This window comes from Rousettus aegyptiacus, unplaced genomic scaffold (assembly GCF_014176215.1).
Source record: "Rousettus aegyptiacus isolate mRouAeg1 unplaced genomic scaffold, mRouAeg1.p scaffold_m13_p_4, whole genome shotgun sequence".
Taxonomy (NCBI): domain Eukaryota; kingdom Metazoa; phylum Chordata; class Mammalia; order Chiroptera; family Pteropodidae; genus Rousettus; species Rousettus aegyptiacus.
Window position 1 is genome coordinate 122,627,123 of NW_023416307.1, and position 9,288 is coordinate 122,636,410.

Here is a 9,288-nt window from a genome sequence, read left to right on the forward strand (position 1 = left end):
CTTCTTCAACACTAGGCACAGACATCCCCTCCTTTAGGAAGCCTTCCCTGATTCCCTCCTCCCTTTTTGGTGTCCCCACAGTTTCCTTCCCTTTGCCACTAGGCTATGAGCTGCCATGAGCTCAAACTATTTTGTTGGGCTCATTGGTGAAAATTGTGATCAAGGGAGGAGACTTCAGGGAGGCTGATTTTAGGGGGGCCTGAGTATATTGTGAAACTAAGAGAAGGAGCCTGTGAAGAAGAATAGATTGAGGAAGAGGATGATGAGGGGTCAACTGAGATGAAGGACTAATTCTAGAGAGTGGAAGGGGCTGGTTTCTGGGTTAGAGGTAGAAGAACCACAGGGAAAAGCTGCAGTGGGAATTTGCTCTGAAGGAAATGGAAGCTAAATAAGCTATAAGGGGCTGTACGAAGGCTTACGCACTGCGTTGGGATCCCAGAGTCCTAGAATGCCGCTTACCAGCCTTGTGATGGAGCAACCCCATTCCACATTCTGGGCCTCAGTTTCTCTCTATATAAAATGAGAGAATTATTTCTGGAGATTAGAAACTGGCTGTTGCTTTTCTCATAAATCTGGCTCCCAGACATGTTCTGTTTGACCCACATAGCGATTTATAAACTTTGAATTAGTCGCCAACCTGTAAAAACCAGGAAATGTCATCTAAAACCCCGATTTCTAGTCTCTTTTGAGAGATGAGTACTTCTTCCTTCATGGCTCTGATTGGATGGGCAAAGTTTTGGCCACCCTCTTTAGAGGTCTCCTGTCTCCATTAGGGCTCAGCCTATGTATCTCCAAAGGCCTGTCTTAAAAATCTAAGCTTCCGTGAAAAGGATTTCAGGAAGTTAGGGTCGGGTTGGAGATTTGGCAAGTAAAAATATAGGACTCTGGGTGTGACAGCTCCAGGCTAGATCGGGTGTTTGCCCCTCCCAAGAGCCTGACTTTGAGGAGTGCAATCCTGACTTTTACCACCAGGGGGAAGCAGAGCTGCACAGTTGGCCTGAGTCCTCTGCTAGGACTTAGGTGGGTAGGAGTCCTTAGGGGGGGCCTGGAGAAGAGGAGGGGCAAGAAGCTGCAAGGAGATGGAAGAGGGAGGAGCTGGGCACTACTCCAGACCCAGCATCCAACAAGGAGGGGAGGTCAGAGCGGAGAAGTGTAGTAGGTCTGGTCAGTCAGAGAAGGCTTCTGGAAAAGACTTTTGAGGTAGGCCTTAAAGACAGGCAGGATTTGTACAGTAAAGAAAAAGGGTCCTCCAGGAGGGAGGCATGGCTTGAGTGAAGGCATGGAGGAAGGAACGAGTTTGCACAGGGGTTGTAGCCTGGCTTGAGGCAGTATGATAATGTCAGAAATTCTGAAATACCTCAAGCCATTGATTTAGTTATAATTCATGGATACAAGGGACAGAAACCCACCTCAAATTGACTTAAGAAAAAAAATCTTCTTTTCTCTTGTAAATAAAAAGTCTAGGAGAAGGAAGCCTTTAGGCATGGCTGCATCGAGGGACTCAAATGATGTCATCGTGCACCTGGCTCTCTCCATCTCTTGGCTCTGCCTCTCTCTGTGGTAATTCCATTCTAAGGCAAGTTTCCGCCCGGTAGCAGGATGCTACCATAATCTCTAGGTAGAACCCCTAAAACATCCTAGCAACCACCAGGCAAGGAGAGAACTTCATTCTCAATAATTCCACTAGACATCCTAGGGATTACTCTGGTTGGCCTGCGTCATTGATTACTGTGTCATATGCCTATCCAGAAACTAGCAGAAACTAGTTGCTGCAACTCTGGTTGACACGGTCTGAGTCACAGGCCACCTCTGGCATGAGGGGTGGATCCATCCATCCAACAGCCCTGGACTATACTGGGGGAGGGAGGTGGTCTCCAAAGGAAAAGCAAGGTGGTCTTCTCAGAAGATGGGACAATGGTTGCTGGACAGACAAAGAGAAGAGGGGTCTCTATACTAGGTTCTCACTTGAAGGATGGTAAATGAGAAATTGTGGAACAGGGAGGGGTGGGGCATGAGGTATTTTTGTTGTCTGTTTGTTTTGCCTATTAAATGTGAATGTATGAATGGTTGTTTTAAAACCATGTCTATAGCTTCCATCCTGGCCAGACCTCCAATGTACCAAACTTAGAAGGCTGCAGCCTGAACTCATTTGTACAGTAACTAGTTAGTGACATCTACCACATGCCAGGCGCTGCGTCAGAAGCTGAGGGCATAACAATGAGCAAGAGATAAAGTCTTTGCCTTCCTAGAGTTTACAATCTGTTGGGACAGATGGATGAAAACAAGGAGGTAACTAAATTCATGTGTCCAGTGATGATTAAATGCTGCGAAGGAGAATAAAGCAAGGGAAGGGAACGGTGACTGGTGTATGTGCACGTGCGTGTGCGCAGGTGTGATATTCTACACAGGATGGTCAGTGGGGGAGATCTGAAGGAAATGAGGAGCAAGCCAAGCAGAGATCTGGGGACAAGCATTCCAGGCAGAGGGAACAGCAAGTGCGAAAGCCCTGAGGCAGGAATAAGGTTGGTGTTTTCAAGGAACAACAAAAGCCCTCATGGCTCTCAGTGAAAGAGAGAGCAGTAGGAGGGAGGTCAGAGGAGCAGTGGAGACAGGCATGTGGCGCAGGGCCTTGCGGGCTGCTGTCAGGACGCTGGCTTTTACTCTCCCTAAAACAAGAACCCATTGGTGGGTTCTGAGAAGTGGAGGGGCGTGACCGGACTTTGGTTTTGAAAGAATCGTCTGGAAACCAGGGAGGAAATATAGATCATAGAGGGTAAGTGAGAGACTGTTGCAGCTGACTGGGTGAGAGGCAGTGATGGCTGGACCAGGGTGATTGTGGGGGGAAAGGTGAGATTCTGAATATATTTTGAAGGATAAACCAATAGGAGTTGCTGATGGATGGCTCATGGGGTGTGAGAGAGAGGAGTCAAGAGTGACCCCAAAGTTATTTTGCCTAAGAAACTGTTTCAAGGTCAGAAAGACTGCAAGAAGAGTAGTCATAAATATTGAGAACCTACTATGTGCCAGGGGTAGTGACCAAGCCAACCTTGTCCTGGAGCTTGGCAAGAAAGACAATAACCATTAAACATGTCAGTAGAAGAGAAGATACCAGCTGGTAGAAAGTCCATACAGAAGATTGGAACAGGGCCACGGGAATGAACCCGTTAGTCTAAGAGCAACCAGAAACCGCTGGAGGGTTTTCAATAGAGAGTGACAGGATCAGCTTTAGAAGGACACTCCGGCTGTCGTGGAGAGAACAGACTTTCTGGCACAGAGGAGGTGGGAGGCCAGTGAGGAGGCCTCGAGGTGGGAGACAGTCGAGTTCACGTGGAAGAGCTTGGACGGAGGAATGGGGGCGGGACACCAACCATGACTCTCTGCAAGAGGTGCTTGAGGAGCACGATGGCGTCACTGTCCCTCTCCAGGAGCCTGGACAGGCACTGTGTTCAGGTATTCTCAACCTCCAGCCTCTGCTACTTCATCAGTGACTGTCACTTTGTTGTTAATTGCCACATCATCCTTCATTTCCCTGTAATCAGCCCCATCTCCAGGTTTTTTATTTCCTCAGGAGCCACCCCATCTTGCTCATATCCTGTTGGTCCAGGATATGACCTGTCCCTCTGGTTGTAACTTTCCAAAGCTTCTCCTGGGGTAGCAGGGAGGGGCTCCAACCCTCAACTCACTCGGCAGCCCCGTGTCTGCTTTTTGCCTCTGCATCCTCAAAATAACTCTTGGCTGTCTCAATCCTTCTTCCTAAATCTTAGAGCCAAATCACACTCAATGTATGCACAACACTTTACAGTTAGCAAGATCTGTCCTCCCATTTCGCAGCCCAGAAAAGTGGGTCTTTCAGGGGAAGACCCACCAGGGCAAAAACCTGGTTTTACCACTTCCTAACTCTCTGACTCTGAGCAAGGCCTGTCGCCATTTGACACCTCAGTTTCTTCAGCTGTTAAATGGGCATCGCAATCACTGTGACACATGTGAAGGATCTAGCACAGGCCCTGGCATGTAGAAGATGCTCAGGAGGTGAGAATTCCCTTTGCTATAGTGAGTCGCCTGGGCAGGAGTTGCAAACCCACAGACCTTCAGCTAAGGCCAGCCATAGGCTTGTTTTACTTAGTGGACATTGTGGCTTCTCTAATCTGAATCTGAATGTTTTTAGAAAGGGGCACACATCTCCAGGGCAGGCCAGAGACCTCACCACCCCTTACATTAAAAAAAAAAAAAAATACCACATAGCTTCCCACATTTCTCTTTATAGCTTAGCCTCTCAAGGCATCATGGCAGATTATATTTTGCAGAGCGGACAGAACTATAGCTGCCATTCTTATGCTCTTCTTGCGGTGTGACATACACAGCCAGCCCTCCCGTTGAGAGGTGAGGTCTCTGTTCTGTCTTCTTGAATCAGGGTTAAATGTGGCTACAGCATGAGAGCTGCAATGTGTTTTCCACACAGTGAGGCGTAGTCATAGAAGGTGACACAGCTTCTTCCTGGTTCTCTCGGGACTCTCTCATCCTTGGAGCTCAGCCTCCATGCTGTGAGGAAGCTCAAGCCACACAGAGAAGACACATGTGGGTCTTGCTGCTAACAGCTCCAGCTAAGGTCTCAGCCAACAGCCAGTAACAATCACTATACTCTTATACCTAAGAGTATACGTATGAGTGAGGAAGGTTTTGGAATAACTCAAGCTCTCAAAAAGCAATTACATGAGAAACCTCAAGCAAGACCCACTTCACTGAGCACAGTCAACCCTCAGGAGATAATAAAATGACAATTTTTTTTTAAGCCAGAAGTTTATGGGACTTGTTACTCAGGAATAGATAACTGAAACAGACCCCTTCATCATAGCCAACAAAGGGCAGAATTAGAAATCAATCCAGGGCTTTCTAGAACTTTCCAGAACTCACATGACCCACGTCTCTGGCAATTTCTGTGTCTTCTCACATTTAAAGAAGCAGATGGCGAGAAGTGGCCAAGGCACAAGAACTTCTGAAGAGGAGGGTACTCAGCTTACCACAGCAACAGGAAGCGTCATGGCCCATGGAAAGCATGTATTGAGTTCTTGCTGTGTACTCCAGTGGGGTACTAGACATGTCAACAGAGTTGTGAAAGTAATGCAAGGACACAAATATTGTGATCTGATTATATTGCTAGACATCAGTAGGGCCTTGTACTCAGCAGGTACTTAATGCATGTTTATTATTCAGGATGAAGATAACAATTGAGCTAGGACCAAGAAGTATTGCCAGTGGCAATAAACAGTGTCAGTAGTGATGGATTCTATGAAGAAAAATAAAGCTGGGTAAGGGGAAGCGAGTGCTGGGGGCTGCTATTTTAATTCGGGTGGCCCAGGAAGGCCTTTTCGGGGCCATGGCATCTGAGCTGAGGCTGGAGTGGGGAGAGGGAATGAGTGGTGAAGCTCTCGAGAGTGTCTGGGTAAAGGGAATAGCAGGCACGATGGTGCTGAGATGGGAGCAGGAGGCAATGTGCTGGAGAAGAGTGAGTAAGGAGCATGAGGAGCGGAGGGCAGATTAATGGGGCTGGATCATGCGGGCTCTTGTGGGCCTGGTTAAGACTTTGCCTTTTACTCTGGGTAAAATAGGGAGCCACCGAAGGAAGGCAGAGGAGTCTAGTGACCTAAACTTCAAAATGGCCACTTTGGACATCACCAGGAATCACCTGACCCTCTCTCAGGCCTTCCTTCCTTCTAGTGGCATGAAGACTGCCAGCATCTCCAGGCTCAGTCCTTCCCACTCTGCAACTTCAGAAGGAGGAAAGAAAGTTGTTTCCAACATTTCAATGGCTAGTCCTGAGGTTGGAGCTCATTGGATGGAGCTGAGTCATGTGCCCATCCATGAACCAATCACGGTGGACGTGGGAGTACAGACTGTTATGATCCACCAGGCCTGGACCATGTGCCCAGCCCTGGAGCCAGAGTGGAGTCAGGCCTCAGGAAGTAGAAAAACTCATTATAGGGGAGAAGTCCTCCCAAGGAGAACCAGGGCTCATTTCTAGAGGCAGGGAGGTGCCAGGCATGGGCACTTCTCTAGGCTGTGGTCGCAGAGGGGATGGCAATGCCACCAGCCATTTCATCCTGCTCATTTCAGAGGCAGAGCACCATGGTTCTTAAAAGCTTTGGCTGTGAAGCCAGACTGCCTGGGTTCAAATCCTAAACCTGCTACATGCCAAATAGGTGACCTTGAGTAATCTAAGATTCCTAGAAGTAGAGCCTGAGTCAGGGATTCTCATACACATGAGTTATCAAGGAAGAACTCTTAGGAGAAATCTTCAAGGGACTGAGGAAAACAGAATAGGACAGGGAAAGAAGCTAGGCTAAGACATCAGTTTGATAGCAGTTTAGCTTCAACCCAATCTTGAGGGTGACAGAGGGGGAATACTCTGAAGCATGATTAACACCATGGAGTTGTCCTATCTTGTGGCAAGGGGACTCCAGGTGACAAAGGGCCTCCAGCGTTCTGTATTAGTTTCTTAAGGCAGTCATAACTTTTCAAAGTAGCAAAAATGGGTGGCTTAATCAACAGAAGTTTATCGTCTCACAGTTCTGGAGGCCAAAAGTCTGAGAGCAAGGTGTGGGCAGTGATGCTCCCTCTGAAAGTGTGTGTGGTCAGGGGTGGGCAGGGGCTGGTGGGGAGATACTTCTTTGCCTCTTCTGGCTTTTGATGGTGGCCAGCAATCCTTGGAATTCCTTGGTTTGTAGATACATCACTTCGATGTTTGCCTCCATTGTCACATGACCATCTCCTTCTGTGTCTGTCTCTGTGTCTCTTCTCCTCTTCTTATAAGGACACCTGTCATATTGGATTAAGTGTACACCATCTTCCACTATGACTTTGCCTTAACTAACTATATACCCCATGACCCTATTTCCAAATAAGGCCACATTCTAAAGTAGTGGGGCTTAGGACCTCAGCATATTTTGTGGGAACACAATTCAACCCAAAATAGGTTCCACGTAGTGATGGGCCAGCTTTTTGTACCTATACTTCAGATAATCATTGCTCAAATGTTGTCCCCTGTGGAGAGGGCCTTTGGGGTGATATAGCTCCCATCGGTCAAAGACATTTGTCAGGCAAAGGGGGCAGGTGTGCTCTTTAGTGGCCCACACTCACAGCAGCTGGTGGATGCATGTATGAGCCAATAAAGGGGACTTGGATGGGGGTACGCACAGCATCTAGATAGGCAAGTTGTCCAATCTCTCTATGCCTCAGTTTTCTCATTTGGAAAACAGGAGTTGTAGAGTGCTTGTGTTAAAGAGTGGTAAGGATTAAAATAACTCATATTATTAGAGCAGTGCCTGACACATGGTAAGGGCTACAAAAATGTTAGGTTATTATTAATTTAAATCTGGGCTGTGGTGACAGACTCTGAGAAGTAGCAGGGTTCTTTCTCAGCTCATGGATCAGCCAACGAAAACACCCCAGAAGAGTTAATTTACCACAAACTAAAATGCAGAGTGAGCCCTTCAAGGCCACCCAATCCAGTCTTCCATGACCATTTCAAAGATGGCAAAACTGAGGCCCAGCAAGGAACTTACCCAAGTAATAAATGGGAGGCAATATTGTGGTGGTTAAGAGGAAGATTTTGGAATCAGACAGACTTAGGCTTAAACCCCAACTGAGTGACCTTGCATCAGTACCTCTGCCTCTCTGGGCCTTGGTGTCTTGTCTATAAAATGGGTCATCATTACACCTATGGTTGAACATTAAATGATGCTAAGTGCTTTATTAAATATGAGCTCCTGTGTCAGACCAACATGATCATGAAACATAGGCCATTCTAGAGGGAAGGGGCTTCTCTGCCCAGGCCACCAGGATACCCTGGCCTGGGAGGTTTCAGCCCTACTCCCCATCCCCTGGCTCCAACCCCGCAAATTGTCTGCCATTTCAGCAGAGGCCCCTGTCTGGCCTGGGCTATGGTCCCACCAGGAAATCAATAGCGGTTGGTCAGCTGTCATCCACCTCCCAGCACCGTCAAGCTGCTTAATTAAATGGATGTTGGTGCCGTCGCCAAGGCCTCGTTCGTCAGAGCTGTGTGGTCACAGCCGTGCTTGGCTGAGAGGTACATTCATTATGGAGGTAGCTTTTATCAGGACTTCCAGAGGGATTGGGGATGAGGAGTAAAGCAAGTAGGCACGCCTCATCCCCAGGGTGCAGCCTGCTTCTTATCCAGTCTGCTGATAATAATAGTCAGCTTTTATTCAGGGCGCACTCTGTGCCAGGTACTGTCCCTAAGAGCTTTACAAATATCAACTCACAATAGCTCTATGAGGTAGGCATATTATTATCTTTGTTCCCATTTTATAGATGGGGCGACCAAGGCCCAGAGATGTAAAGTGAACTTGTCCAGGTTTACTCAGATAATAAGTGGGACTAGTGGCTCCAGGACCTGGGTGTTTAGCCCCTGCTGTGATAAGGCCTCTCAGTGATAAGGATGTTGATCCTTATGGTATGGATAATAACAGCAGCAGCTTCCATGTATTGTAAGTTAGCAGGAGCCAGGTGTAGTGCAAACCTCCTTTTTATACCTGCTGGATCTCACTCTCTGAGATAGGGATGAATGGAGCTATTTTATAAATGGGCCAGATGGGCTGTGGTAGGTTAAGGCATTTGCCCAAGGTCACACACCTGATCAAGCAAAGGGCATTTTATTTATTTTTTTAACCAGGCATGTCTGGCTCTAAGCCTAGGCTCTTTATTTTTTATTTTTTTAATTAAAAAAAAAAACGTTTTTTAAGGCGAGGCAACCCTTGGTTGACCTCACAGATTGCTGACCTTGTCAGTTTACAATCCCTTATTTTTTTATTTTTTATGCCTACAGTACCTGGTGGCCTCTCATCCAAGTACTAACCAGGCCCGGTCCTGCTTAGCTTTGAGATCAGATGGGATAGAATCGGGCTTGTTCAGGTAGCATGGCTAAAGACCCAAGCCTAGGCTCTTAACCATCCCCCTCTGCTATTTCCTATTCACTTGTGTGGGACTTCAGGGAGGTCACTGGCCCTCTCTGGGCCTCAGTGCACTTTTAATCCATCAGTGAGTCTTTTCTGAGCTCTCACGTGCCTAGACTGGGGTTGGGGGCTTGGGCAAATACAAAAGAGAGTGGGGATGTCATGTGTCTGCCCTGAGGGTGTCAGATACCTTACAGCCCCGAGGCAGCATTTGTGGGCAAAGACCACCTGCAACACAATGGCTGGGGAGCTTTCCAGAAATTCTGAGTCGGGAGGCCTAGGGTGGGGCCCGAGAACTTGCATTTAAAGAAACTTCCAG